General features: G+C 41.2%; 1 pseudogene; it reads right to left on the bottom strand.

Annotated features, from left to right (window-relative positions):
• Nucleotides 1-5,113: 5,113 nt before the first annotated feature.
• LOC102872022 lies at nt 5,114-6,194 on the bottom strand (annotated as a pseudogene).
• Nucleotides 6,195-12,357: the final 6,163 nt, after the last annotated feature.

Genomic DNA, 12,357 nt, shown 5'->3' with positions numbered 1-12,357 from the left:
CCTATATGGATTGAAGCTCAACATCAAGAAAACAAAGATTCTCACCACTGGACCAATTGGCAGCATCAGTATGGATGGTGAAGAGATTGAGATAGCTAACGGCCTACACCCTTGGAAACAGGAAATCAAGAGACGAATTGCATTGGGAAAGGCAGCTGTGAGGGATCTCTCAAGAATACTGAAAAGCAACGATGTCAGGCTGGAGACTGAGGTGAGCCTGATCTGGTCTTTGCAATTACGTGCTATGCATCAGAGAGCTGGGCAGTGAAAAGGGATGATAGAAAGAGAATTGATGCCTTTGAGCTGTGGTGCTGGAGAAGAGCGTTGAATATACCACAGACTGCTAGGAGAACAAACAGGTTTGTCCCGGAGAAGGTGAAGCTGGAATGCTCCTTGGAGTCAAGGATTCTGAAGCTTCTTCTGACATACTTTGGGCATATTGCAAAGACTGGTCCTTGGAGAGGGACATCATGTTTGGCAGAGTGGAGGGGCGGCTCAGGAGAGGAAGACCTTTGATGAGATGGATCGATTCTGTGACTAGAATGTGGGAATGAGTGTGTTTGAGATTGTGAGGTTGGCATGGGATAGAACGGTTTAGGTCTCTTGTACATAGGGTCGCTATGAGTGGCAAGGGACTCGATGGCACATAACAACAAACAACATGCTGATCATTGGTCAGTTTTATTTTACATAAACAATTAAAATGTGATGCTTTTTTAAATAAAAATTTTATTTTATGCTGGTTTATTTACATAGTATACATTTTTTTAATAAATGATGGTACATTTTTTATTTTTTCAATTTTTTAAATGAATTTATTTATTAATTTTAATGGAAGTTTTCAGAGACAGGATTTCCAGTCATTCATTGTTACACTTTTCTCCCTGCCCACCCCTCCCCCCCAATCACTCTTCTCCTTCAAAAGAAAAATTCTTTCATTGTTATGCAATCCCTCTCCCCAAGTTCACGGCAATAAGCAGCCTTCATTCTGGACTTCTGTAATGACAAGAATACCCTTTCATATATCCCTTTTAAACACATCTCTCCCTCATCTGTTTCAATGCAATATACATCATCCTGCCCTCCTTTTCTGTTTTCCCTCAACTGTGATATCAGTCCCATTTTACAACAATGGCCCTATGTAATATTTGTCCTTTTGTGACTGAGATATTTCACTCAGCATAATGTCCTCCAGAGTCATCCATTTTGCATATTTCATGACTTCCTTCTTTTTCAATGCTGCGTAGTATTCCATTGTGTGAATACACCAGAGCTTTTCTAGAATTAAAATTTTGTGCATTTTTTAAGAATTATTTTATTTTATTATTTGTGTGTGTGCACCATCAAATCAGATCTGACTGGTACAGGAGGAGATTGCCCCTCCAGCAGAGCATCTGGATTTGAACCTTGCTCCTCTGGAGTTGCAGTGCAGCTTCCTGCCACCAGGCCACCAGAGCTCGCCAATTTTATGCATTAAAAAAAAAATTTAAAAAAAGAAAAGATACATTGCACCGAGCGAGTTGGGTTAGCTCTCTGAAGTGGAGAGGCGGAGAAGGACAATGGATCATATTTGGTGTTGCTTACCAAAACAGGCTTGTTTCAGCATTTCAGCATAGTTCCAAACTTGAGTCTGAATCAATGGGATGATGCACCCACCCTTCTAAGCATGATGTCCTTCTCCAGGGACTGGTTCCTCCTGACCACATACATAAAGTGTGTGTGCTGGAGCTTCAAAATCCTAGTCTCTAAGGAGAAATTTGGTTTTACCCTCTCCACGACAAACCCGATCATTGTCTTGGCAGTCCATGATATGTTCAATACTCTTCTCCAGCACCACAACTCAAGGGCATTGATTCTTCTTCTGTCATCCTTAGTCATTTTCCAGCTCTCTGTGAAGACCATGGCCTGGAATAGTCACATCTTAATCCCTAGACTAACATTCTTATTCTTTAGTACTTTGGAGAGGTCCCTGACAGCAGGCTTCTTCAGTGCAGCTCATCTTTTGATTTCCTGACTGCTGGCACCAAGAGTGTTGATTGTGGAGCCAAGCAAGCTGAAATTGTTAACAACTGTAATTTCTTCTCCATCTATCATGGTGCTTCAAATTGACCCAGTGGTGAGAATCTTTGTCTTCTTGATCTTTAGTTTCAATCCGTATTAGAGACTACAGTCCTTAACCTTCTGCAGCAAAAGCTTTAGGTCTTTCTCAGGTTTGGTGAGCAAGTTTGTGGCGTCTGCATAATACAGGTTGTTGATGAGTCTTACTACAATACTGATGTCACATTCCTACTCATAAAGCCTCAGCCTCCCAAATGATCTGTTCCTCATATAGATTGAAAAGGTATGGAGACAGAACACATTCTTGATGCACTCCTTTTCTGATTCGGAACCATGCAGTGCGTCCCTGCTCTGTTCTGAGGACTGCTTCCTGCTCCAAGTATACATTTTGCATGAGCACAGTCGAGTGTTCTAGGATTCCTATTCTTCTCAAGGTTAGCCACAATTTATTGTGATCTACACAGTCAAATGTCTTTACATAGATATAGATAGAAATTCCTCTGGTATTCTGCTTTTGGCCAAGATCCATGTGGTATTGGCGATGATGTCTCTAGTGCCATGGTCCCTTCTAAACCTAGCTTGTATTTCTGGTAATTTCTGGTTATATAGTGTTTCACTTATCTTTGGATAATTTTCAGCATGCTTTTTCTTGCATGTGGTATTAATGATATTGTTTGATAATTTCCACACTTTGTTGGATAAGCTTTTTTAATTTATTTTTTAAATGGGAATAAATATGGATCTTTTCCAGTCAGTTGGCCAAGCAGATAGTTGTCTTCCAGATTTCTTGGCACAACCTACTGAGTATGTCCAGGGCAGCATGTGTTTGTTGAAATATGTCAATTGGTATTCCATCAATTCCTGGGGCTTTATTTTTGCCATTCCTTTGGTGTAGCTTGTACTTCCTCCTTTATCAACATTTCTTCTTGATCATATGTTGTTTCACAAAATTCTGTGTCAGCCAATTCTTTTTTAGTACAGTTACTCTGTGTACTTCTTCCATCTTCTTTTAATGCTTCCTGGGTCATTCAATATTCTTTTCATATCATCCTTAAGTATTGCAACTTGAAGCTTTTTCATTTGTTCATTAGTTCCTTCAGCTTAAGAAATGCTGAGTAAATTTGGCCCTTTTGATTTTCTGACTCCAGGTCTTTGCAAATTACATTATAATACTTTGCTTTGTCTTCTCAAGCTACCCTTTGGAATCTTCTGTTTAGCTCCTTAACATTTTGATTTCTTCCCTTTGCTTTGGTTTCTTGGTACTCTAGTGCAATATTCAGTCTTTTCTGAAATCCATGTTAGTCAAGACCTTTGCATTCTTCATGGCTGATATTTTTATATTCTCCCGCTGCTCATCTGGTCTTTATTCATTAGTGTTCAAGGTTTCAGATCTGTTCCTGATACAGTTTTTAATTCAGGTAGGATAGACACAAGGTCAAATTTTGGTTCCTATAGATTTGATTTGATTTAACCTTCTTTAGCTTTAGTTTGAACTTGCCTGTGAGTAGTTGATGCTCTCTTCCACAGTCAGCACCTGGCCTACCTTTCACAGCTGATACTGTTTCTCCAATAATTCTTTCCATAGACGTAATCGATCTGATACATATGCAGACCATCAGGTACAATCCATGTATGTAATTGTTGTTTATGTTTCTGATAAGAGGTATTGCAATTAATGAATCATTGATTGTATAGAATTCTATCATTCTGTCTCCAGCCTTATTTCTGTCACCAAGTCCATGTTTCCCTACTACTGATCCTTCTTCCTTGTTCTTGACTTGCATTCCAGTCACTCATTATTACTAACACATCTTGGTTGCATGTTTGATCAATTTCTGATTGCAACATTTGGTAGAAGTCATGTATTTCCTCTTCTTTGGCTCTGGTTATTGGTGCATAAATTTGAATGATAGTGGTATTAACAGGTCTTCTTTGTGCGTGTATGGGTATTATCCTGTCACTCACAACATTGTATTTCAAGATGGATATAGAAATGGCCTTTTTAAATATGAAAGTGACCCCATTTTTTTCTTACTGTTTCATTTCCAACATATTGAATGATATTTTATTTAACAGACAAAAAAGCCCCTCACATTAATTCTTGACCTATTTTTTCCTTTCTTGAACTACATTTTCTCTCTTTTTTACCAATTTATTAAGCATGAGTGAACATTCAATTAAAACAATCAGGCATCTGAACATTCAGGTGAAGGAACCATTCACTGTTATCCCTCAGGTTGAAGAGATCCATATTTTTGTCCATAAAAAAAAATCTGATCTGACAGAAAATGCAAATTATTAAGAATATTAATATCACATGCACCTAAAATCTTGCTGAAGATTATTTTTAAAAATACCCACTGTCTATTTAGACAGGAAACTATCACATATTGTTTGATCATTTGTGCCTTCTGTTGGATAAGCTTTTTTTGAGTGGGAACAATTATGGATCTCTTCCAGTTGGTTGACTATGTAGTTTCATTCCAAATTTCATCACTTAGAGAAAAAAAATATGTTCAAGGATGCATCTGCTTATTGAAACATCTCAGTTGCAATTCTGTGAAACCTTTTGCCAGCTGGGCCTCACTTATTGCCAATATCTTTCTTGGACTTTTTTCCTTTAGTACCTTTGGGGCTTGATCATATGCTAATTCTTGTAATAGTTGTTCATTAATACATTCTGCTTGTTACAATGAATATATATATTCCTTCTGTCTTCTTTGGATGTTTCATGAGTCATTGAATATTTTATCCATAGAATCCTTTGGTATTGAACTTGAGGCTTGAATTTGAACTTTAGTTCTTCCAGCTTGAAAAATGCTGTTCTTCCATTTTGGTCCCCCCCCCCTTAAATAGTTGCTTATTGGCAGTGGGTTGGGAAAGGTGATGGAGTTAGCAAACAGAGACGCCACCACACACCAATATCACAAGGGCAGCAAGAGTGATGGGAAGGAGCAGCCTGAAGCCCCAGATGAGGCCCTTCTTCTCAAGTGTTAAGTCTAAGAGGACGCTGGGGTCTGGAGTGTCGAGGGGGGTGGCCTTGGAACACCTCCACTTAGCAGGCATGGTTAGAGACGAAGAGGGACTCGCTGGCTGCAGTCCCCGCCTGGCCGCTTGGGGTGTACTTTCCTTTTCAGGCGAGGCTGTTGGCCTCGCTTGATATGCTCCTCCTAGGCTGCCTTCAGATTCTCCTTCTTTCCACCCCAGGCCTTCAATGCAGAGGCCTGCAGGGCTCGGCCATAGGAGAAGGTCAGGGCCCATGGCTTCAGCAGGGGGCACTTGATGGCATTGAGGTTGGTGGATGCCTCCTCCTCACTCTGGCCTCCAGACAGGAAGGTGATCCCAGTAACAGTGGGGGGAACTGTGGGGCACAGTTCTGTAACAGTTGCCATGGCAATCTCCTCATGAGAAAACTTCCGTGAGCAGGCGTGGCTGGGGGTTACCATGTTAGGCTTCAGCAAAGTGCCTTCCAAATAGATGAGGTGGTCACTCAGAGCCTTGTAGACGGCAGCCAGCACCTTCTCAGTTACATCCTGACAGCGCTTCAGGTCATGGTCACCATCAGGGAGGATCTCAGGCTCCACAATGGGCACAATCCCATTCTGCTGGCAGATGCTGGCATAACAGGCCAGCACGTTGGCATTTTCCATGATGGCAAGAGCTGAGGGGGTGTGCTCTCTAACCTTCAGCACACAGCGCCACTTGGCAAAGTCAGCTCCATCCTTCTTGTACTTGGCACAGCGCTCGGACAGGCCGTTCAGCCCTTGGGTGGTGGTCTCGCCATTAGTTCCTGCCAGGGCTACCACGCCCTTGTCTACCTTGATGCCCACACCACCACCCTTAGATTTGATGATTTGGGAGAAGGGTCGCCCATCATCCACCTTCTGGTAGAGGGTCTCATGGAAGAGGATGACACCCCCGATGCAGGGGTTCACGCGGTCGGCGGTCAGCAGGAGCTGGCAGTAGAAGCGTCGGTTCTCCTCGGTGTTCTCGGTTCCAATGGCCTGCAGGCGCTTGGCAATGCTTCCGGTGGACTCATCTGCAGCCAGGATCCCCTTGCCTGGGGCAGCGATGCGATGGGCGATGTCAGAGAGCTCCTTCTGCTCCAGGGTCAGCGCTGGGTATGGGTAGGGCATGGTGTTCTCGGTGGTGATTTCGTGGGCGCTCACGGGGGAGGGGTCACGCTCGGAGGTGGCGGGCGGTGGTGGGCTGTGGGCAGGAGCTCGCCAGTCGTCCCAGCTCCGGGTTCTGCCCCATTTTGGTTTTTTAACTCTAGTTCTTTGTACATTTCATGATAATAATTTTGTCTTCTCAAACCATTCTTTGAAATCTTTGGTTCTGTTCCTCATTTCAGAATTTCCCCTTTCTCTTTAGCTTCTCTATATTGAAAAGCAAGTTTCAGAGTCTCTTCTGACATCCATTTATGCATTTTCTTTCCCCCCCACCCCACCCCGTCTTTTTAATGACCTTTTATTGTCTTCATGTAGGTGGCCTTGGTATCATTCTGAATGTTGTCTGGTCTTGAAACGACTTCAGAATAATACATTAAATCCATTCTGAGATGGTTTTAAAATTCAAGTCAGTTAAACATAAGGTCTTATGGAAAGTAAGTATACCATGGACTGCTAGCAGAACAAACAAATTCATCCTAGACAGGGTTAGAACAGGCTGCTCCTTGTAGACAAGGATTCTGAAGCTCTGTCTGACATACTATGAGAATGTTGCAAGGAGTGACCAGGCCTTGGAGAGGGACATCATTCTTGGGAGGGTAGAGGGATAGCGCAGGAGAGGAAGACTCTGTCTGAGATGGATTGACTCAGTGTCTGGGGTCATGGTGGTAGTGATATCTGAGACAATAAGGTTGGCACAGGATAGAGCAGCTTTGCTATGAGTTACAAGCGACTTGACGGACATAACAGGAACAACAACAATGTGAGTAATTGATAGCCTTTTAACAGTTAATCTAGGCCTTGTTTCTACTGCTGGTACTGAGTGTCTCTATGATCTCTTTCTAGATTGTTTTCACCCACTGTTGACTCTGAATCACAGCAAATCTATAAACAGCAGATCTGAATCTTGCCCTATCCAGCACCATCTTTACATTTTCCACAATACTGGAGCCCATTTGTGGCAGTTACTGTGTCAATGCATCATGGTTATAGTCTCTCTCTCTTGCTGGTTCTCTACTTTATGAGGCAAGATGCATTCCCCCCCATCCCTGGACTAGCCCCTCCTGACAACATGTCCAAAATATGTGAGATGAACCCTAACCACACTTTCTCTAAGAGAAACTTGTTTGTTCTTTTGACCATTCATGGTCTATTCAATACTCTTTGTCAACATCACAATTCAAAGACATTGATTCCTCTTCAGTGTTTATTTGTTGTCCAACTTTCAGTTCATTTGTTGTTGTTGTTATGTGCCATCGAGTCACTTGCGACTCATAGTGACCCTATGTACAACAGCCCTAAACCCTGCTCTGTCCTGTGCCAATCGCACTGCCTCTGACACACCCATTCCGATTACCCCAGTCACTGAATCAATCCACCTCATAGAGAGTCTTCCCCTCCTGCGCTGTCCCTGCACCCTCTCAAGCATGATGTCCCTCTCCAAGGGCCAGTCTCTTCTTACATGTCCAAAGTATGTCAGACGAAGCCCTAGAATCCTTGCCTCCAAGGAGCAGCCTGGTTTAACCCTCTCCAGGATGAATCTGATTGTTTTCTTGGCAGTCCATGGTACATTCAATACTCTTCTCCAGTACCACAGCTCAAAGGCATCAATTCTCCTTCTATCCTCCCTAGTCATCGTCCAACTCTCTGATGAATAACAAGTGATTGCAAAAACCATGGCCTGTATCAGACACACCTTAGTCTCCAGAGTGACACCATTGCTCTTCAGTACTTTGGAGAGGTCCCTAACAGCAGACTTTTCCCATTGCAATAAGTTTGTTTTTTTTTATTTACTGGCTATTGGTGCCAGAGTGTTGACCATGGAGCCAAGCAGACTAAAGTTGTTAACAATCTCAATTTTTTCACCATCCATCCTGATGCTGCCAATTGGTCCAGTGGTGAGAATCTTTGTCTTCCTGACAGTGAGCCTCAATCCATACTGAAGGCTGCAGTCCTTGACCCTCTACAGCAAGCGCTTCAGGTCCTCCTCAGTTTCAGCAAGCAGGGTTGTGTCATCTGCGTAACGCAGACTGTTAATAGACCTTCCACCAATCCTGATGCCACACTTCTCCTCATAGAGCCCAGCCTCTTGGATAATCTGTTCTGCATACAGGTTAAAAAGGTATGGAGATAGGATATATCCCTGGCATACACCTTTCCCAATTTTGAACCAGGCAGTGTTTCCCTGCTCTGTTCTAACAACTGCCTCCTCGTCCAAGTATAGGTTTCTCATTAGCAGGATCAAGTGTTCTGGGATTCCCGTTCTTCTCAGAGTCAGCCACAGTTTGTTATGATCCACACAGTCAAACGCCTTTGCATAATCAGTGAAACACAGATAGACATTCTTCTGGTATTCCCTGCTTTCAGCTAATATTAAACAGTTGAAAACATTATAGCTTGATTGAAGCACATCTGAGTCTTTAAACTGATATCCTTGCTCTTTACCACTTTAAAGAGGCCCTTGACAGAAGATTTCCTCAGCACAACATGTCTTTTGATCCCTTGACTGCTGTTATCATGGGTGTTGATTATGAATCCAAGTGAAATGAAATGGTTGATAACGTCTATCTATTCTCTATCTATCATTAATATTGCCTCTTTGGTCCAGTGGTGAGAATATTTGTTTTCTTGATGTTGAGACACAAGCACATTGAAAGCTATAGTCTTTAATCTGCACTAAGTGCTTCAAGTCTTCTTTGCTTTCTGCAAACAAGATTGTGTCATCTGCATAATGTGGGTTGCTGAGTCTTCCTCCAATCTTGGTGCAATATTCTTCATGTGCTCTAGCTTCTCAAATTATTTGTTCAACATACAGATTGTATAGGTATGAATAGAGAAAAGATACAACTCTGACGTACACTTTTCCTGAATTTAAACTATGCAGTATTCCCTTGTTCTGTTCAGACAACTGTTGGTTTATGTATAGGTTTCACATGAGCACAATTCAGTATTCCAAAATTCCCACTCTTCTCAATGTATCTTATCATAATTTCTTATGATCCACACAATCAAATACCTTTGCATAGTCAACAAAACATAAGTAAACATCTTTCTAATATTCTCTGCTTTAAAGCCAAGATCCTTCAACATCCCTCATACAATGACCTCTTCTCAATCCATTTTTAATTTCTCATAGTTCCCTGTCACTATTCTAGCTATTTTTGAATAATCTTCAGCCAAACTTTGTGTGTGATATTAATGATATTGTTTGATAAATTCCACATTTAAAAATAATTACAACAAATAGCATTATCTTTAGGGAGCTCTGGTGGCCTAGTGGCAAGAAGCTGCACTGCAATCCCAGAGGCATGAGGTTCAAATCCACCAGAAGCTCAGCTGGAGAAGGAGGGACAATCTCCTCCTGTACCAGTCAGATCTGATTTGACAGTACACCCCCCGCCCCACACACAAGTAATAAAATTTTTTTTAAAAGTGATATCTTTGAGTCAGCTAGTCAGTTAGTGTTTTACAATTTTCTTGTTATAATCTAGTGAGTATGTTGAGGACCACATCATCTTGTGAAGCACTTCAATTACGATTTCATTACTTTCTGGTGTCTTATTTTTTTGTCAGTGTTTTCAGTGCAGTTTGAACTTCTTCCTTCAGAACCATTGATTCTTGTTTATAAGCTCATCGAATTGGATCAGTGCCAACCCACTTTTTTCTTTGGTACAGGGCTCTGTATTCTTTCCATCTTCTTTCAATACTTCTTGTATCATTCAATATTTTGCCCATAGAGCTCTTCAGTATTCTAACTCAAGGCTTGAATTTGTACTTCAGTATTTTCAGCTTGAGAAATGCTGAACGAGTCCTTCCCTTTTGGTTTTCTGACTCCAGCTGTTTGCACATTTCATTGTAATTGTTTTGTCTTTTCCAGGTGCCTTTTGAAATCTGTTTGTCTGTCTTAGTTCAACATTTCTTCCCTTTGTTTTGGTTTCTCACCATTCTAGTGCAAATTTCAGAGTCTCTTCTAATATCCATTTTGGTCTTTTTTCCTTCTCTGTCTTTGTAATGACCTTTAGCTTTCTTTATGAATTACATCTTTGTCCTTCCACAACTCATCTGGTCTTTGGTAATTATTGTCAAATCTATCCTTTTGATAATTAAAAAAAAGATTTTTGTTTTATATTGGTTTTCACGCAAAATTTGTATACAATGTATTTTGCTTTTACACATTGTATTTCACATATTCCTCTATTCACATTGTGTTTCGTATGAGCATTCTCATACATCGTGTTTCATAAAAGTAATCACCATTGATCTATGGACACCATTACCCTGTCTTTTCTGGTCCCCACTTGATCTTTCCTGATTCCTTCATCCCCTCTTTCTGCTCACCAAACCTTGCAACCTCAAGATTTTCTCCTTTCCCCACCTTCAGCCCCCCACTTCCCTCTCCTTCCCACTTTGGACTTTGGTACACCTCTTACTAGCAATCTTTCTATGTTTACAATAATGATCTTATGTAATATATTCTTGTGATAGTTTTCTTAAAATAAAAATTTATTTCTATTGTGATTTTAAGGAAAATTTACAGAGAAGTTAGATTTTAAACTTCAGGTCATAATTTAACTATCATGGACTTTCAATTTTCTACATTTTTAATTTGACTTACAAATGAGTCCCTCCCCAAGGAACGGTCCCTCCTTGTAACATGTCCAAAGTAAGTCAGACAAAGTTTCAGAATCCTTGGCTCCAAGGAGCAGCCTGGTTTCACTCTCTCTAGGATGATGCTGCTTGTTCTCCTAGCAGTCCATGGTATATTCAACACTCTTCTCCAGCACCACAGCCCAAAGGCATCAATTATCTTTCTCTCATACCTAGTCATAGTCCAGCTCTTGGATGCACAGTAAGCAATTGTGGAGACTATGGCCTGGATCAGGCACATCTTAGTCTCCAGACTGGCATCATTACACTTCAGTTCTCTGGAGAGGTTCCTGAACAGCTGACTTTCCAAGTGCAATTTATCTCTTGATTTCCTGGCTTCTGGTACCAAGAGTGTTGATTGGGGAGACAAGCAAACTAAAGCTGTTAACAATCTCAATCTCTTCACCATCCATAATGATGCTGCCAATTGGACCAGTGGTGAGAATCTTTGTTTTTGTGATGTTGAGCTTTAACCCATTTTGTATAGAGAGCTCTTGTGGTCCAGTGTCAAGAAGCCATCCTACAATCTCAAAGGCACGCGGTTCAAAGCCAACAGTTGCTCTGCAGGAGAAGGATGGGCAATGTCCTCCGGTATGATTTACTGGCTCTGAAAACCAACAGACCAGCGCCTCTTAATTAGTAATCTTAATGAATAATTAATGATGTATTCCATAATGAGTTTTCGTACTTGACTGCTCATATTGAGCTTCTCTAGTGTCTCTTTCCACAGATGTAGTCTGTCTGATTTCTGTGTAGTCCATCAGGTGAGTTCCATGTGTATAGTTGCTATTTATGTTTTTTCAAAATGCCATTACAATGAATAAATTATTCATTGTATAAAATTCTGTTGTGCTTCATTTCTGTCACCAAGACCACATTTTCCAACTATTAGTCCTTCTTTTTTCCATTTTCTGCGTTCTAGTCGCCAATTATTATGGATGCATCTTGATTTCATGTTTGATCAATTTCAGACTGTGCAAGTTTTTAGAAATTTTTAATTTCATCATCTTTGTCTTTTTTGGTTGGTGAGTATATTTGAATAATAGCTATATCAATGTTGTTGCTGTTGTTAGATACCATTGAGTCAAGTACGACTCATAGAGACCCTATGAACAACAGCTCTGAATCCTGTCTTATCCTGTACAATCTTCACATTTCCTGTTGTCACACTAGAGCCCATTGTGACAATCACCATATCAATCCATCTGGTCAGGGGTCTTCCTCTCCTTTTCAGACCTTCCACCAATCCAAGCATCATGTCCTTCTCCAAGGAGTTGTCCCACCTAGCAACATACCCAAAGTATGTGAGGTGACGCCTTATCATTCTTGCCTCCAAAGAGCACTCTGATTGCACCCTCTTCAAGACATATTTGTTTGTTCTTTTCATCATCAATGGGATGCTCAGCACTCTTCTCCAACACCACAGCTCAAAGGCATCAAGTCTTTTTTTGTCCTTATTCATTGTCCAGCTCTCAGATACATA

This window comes from Elephantulus edwardii, unplaced genomic scaffold (genome assembly GCF_000299155.1).
Source record: "Elephantulus edwardii isolate Elephantulus edwardi_28Jun2011 unplaced genomic scaffold, EleEdw1.0 scaffold00064, whole genome shotgun sequence".
In the NCBI taxonomy this organism is placed as follows: domain Eukaryota; kingdom Metazoa; phylum Chordata; class Mammalia; order Macroscelidea; family Macroscelididae; genus Elephantulus; species Elephantulus edwardii.
The sequence above is the reverse complement of the archived record's forward strand: the minus strand, read 5'-3'. Positions and strand labels throughout refer to the sequence as shown.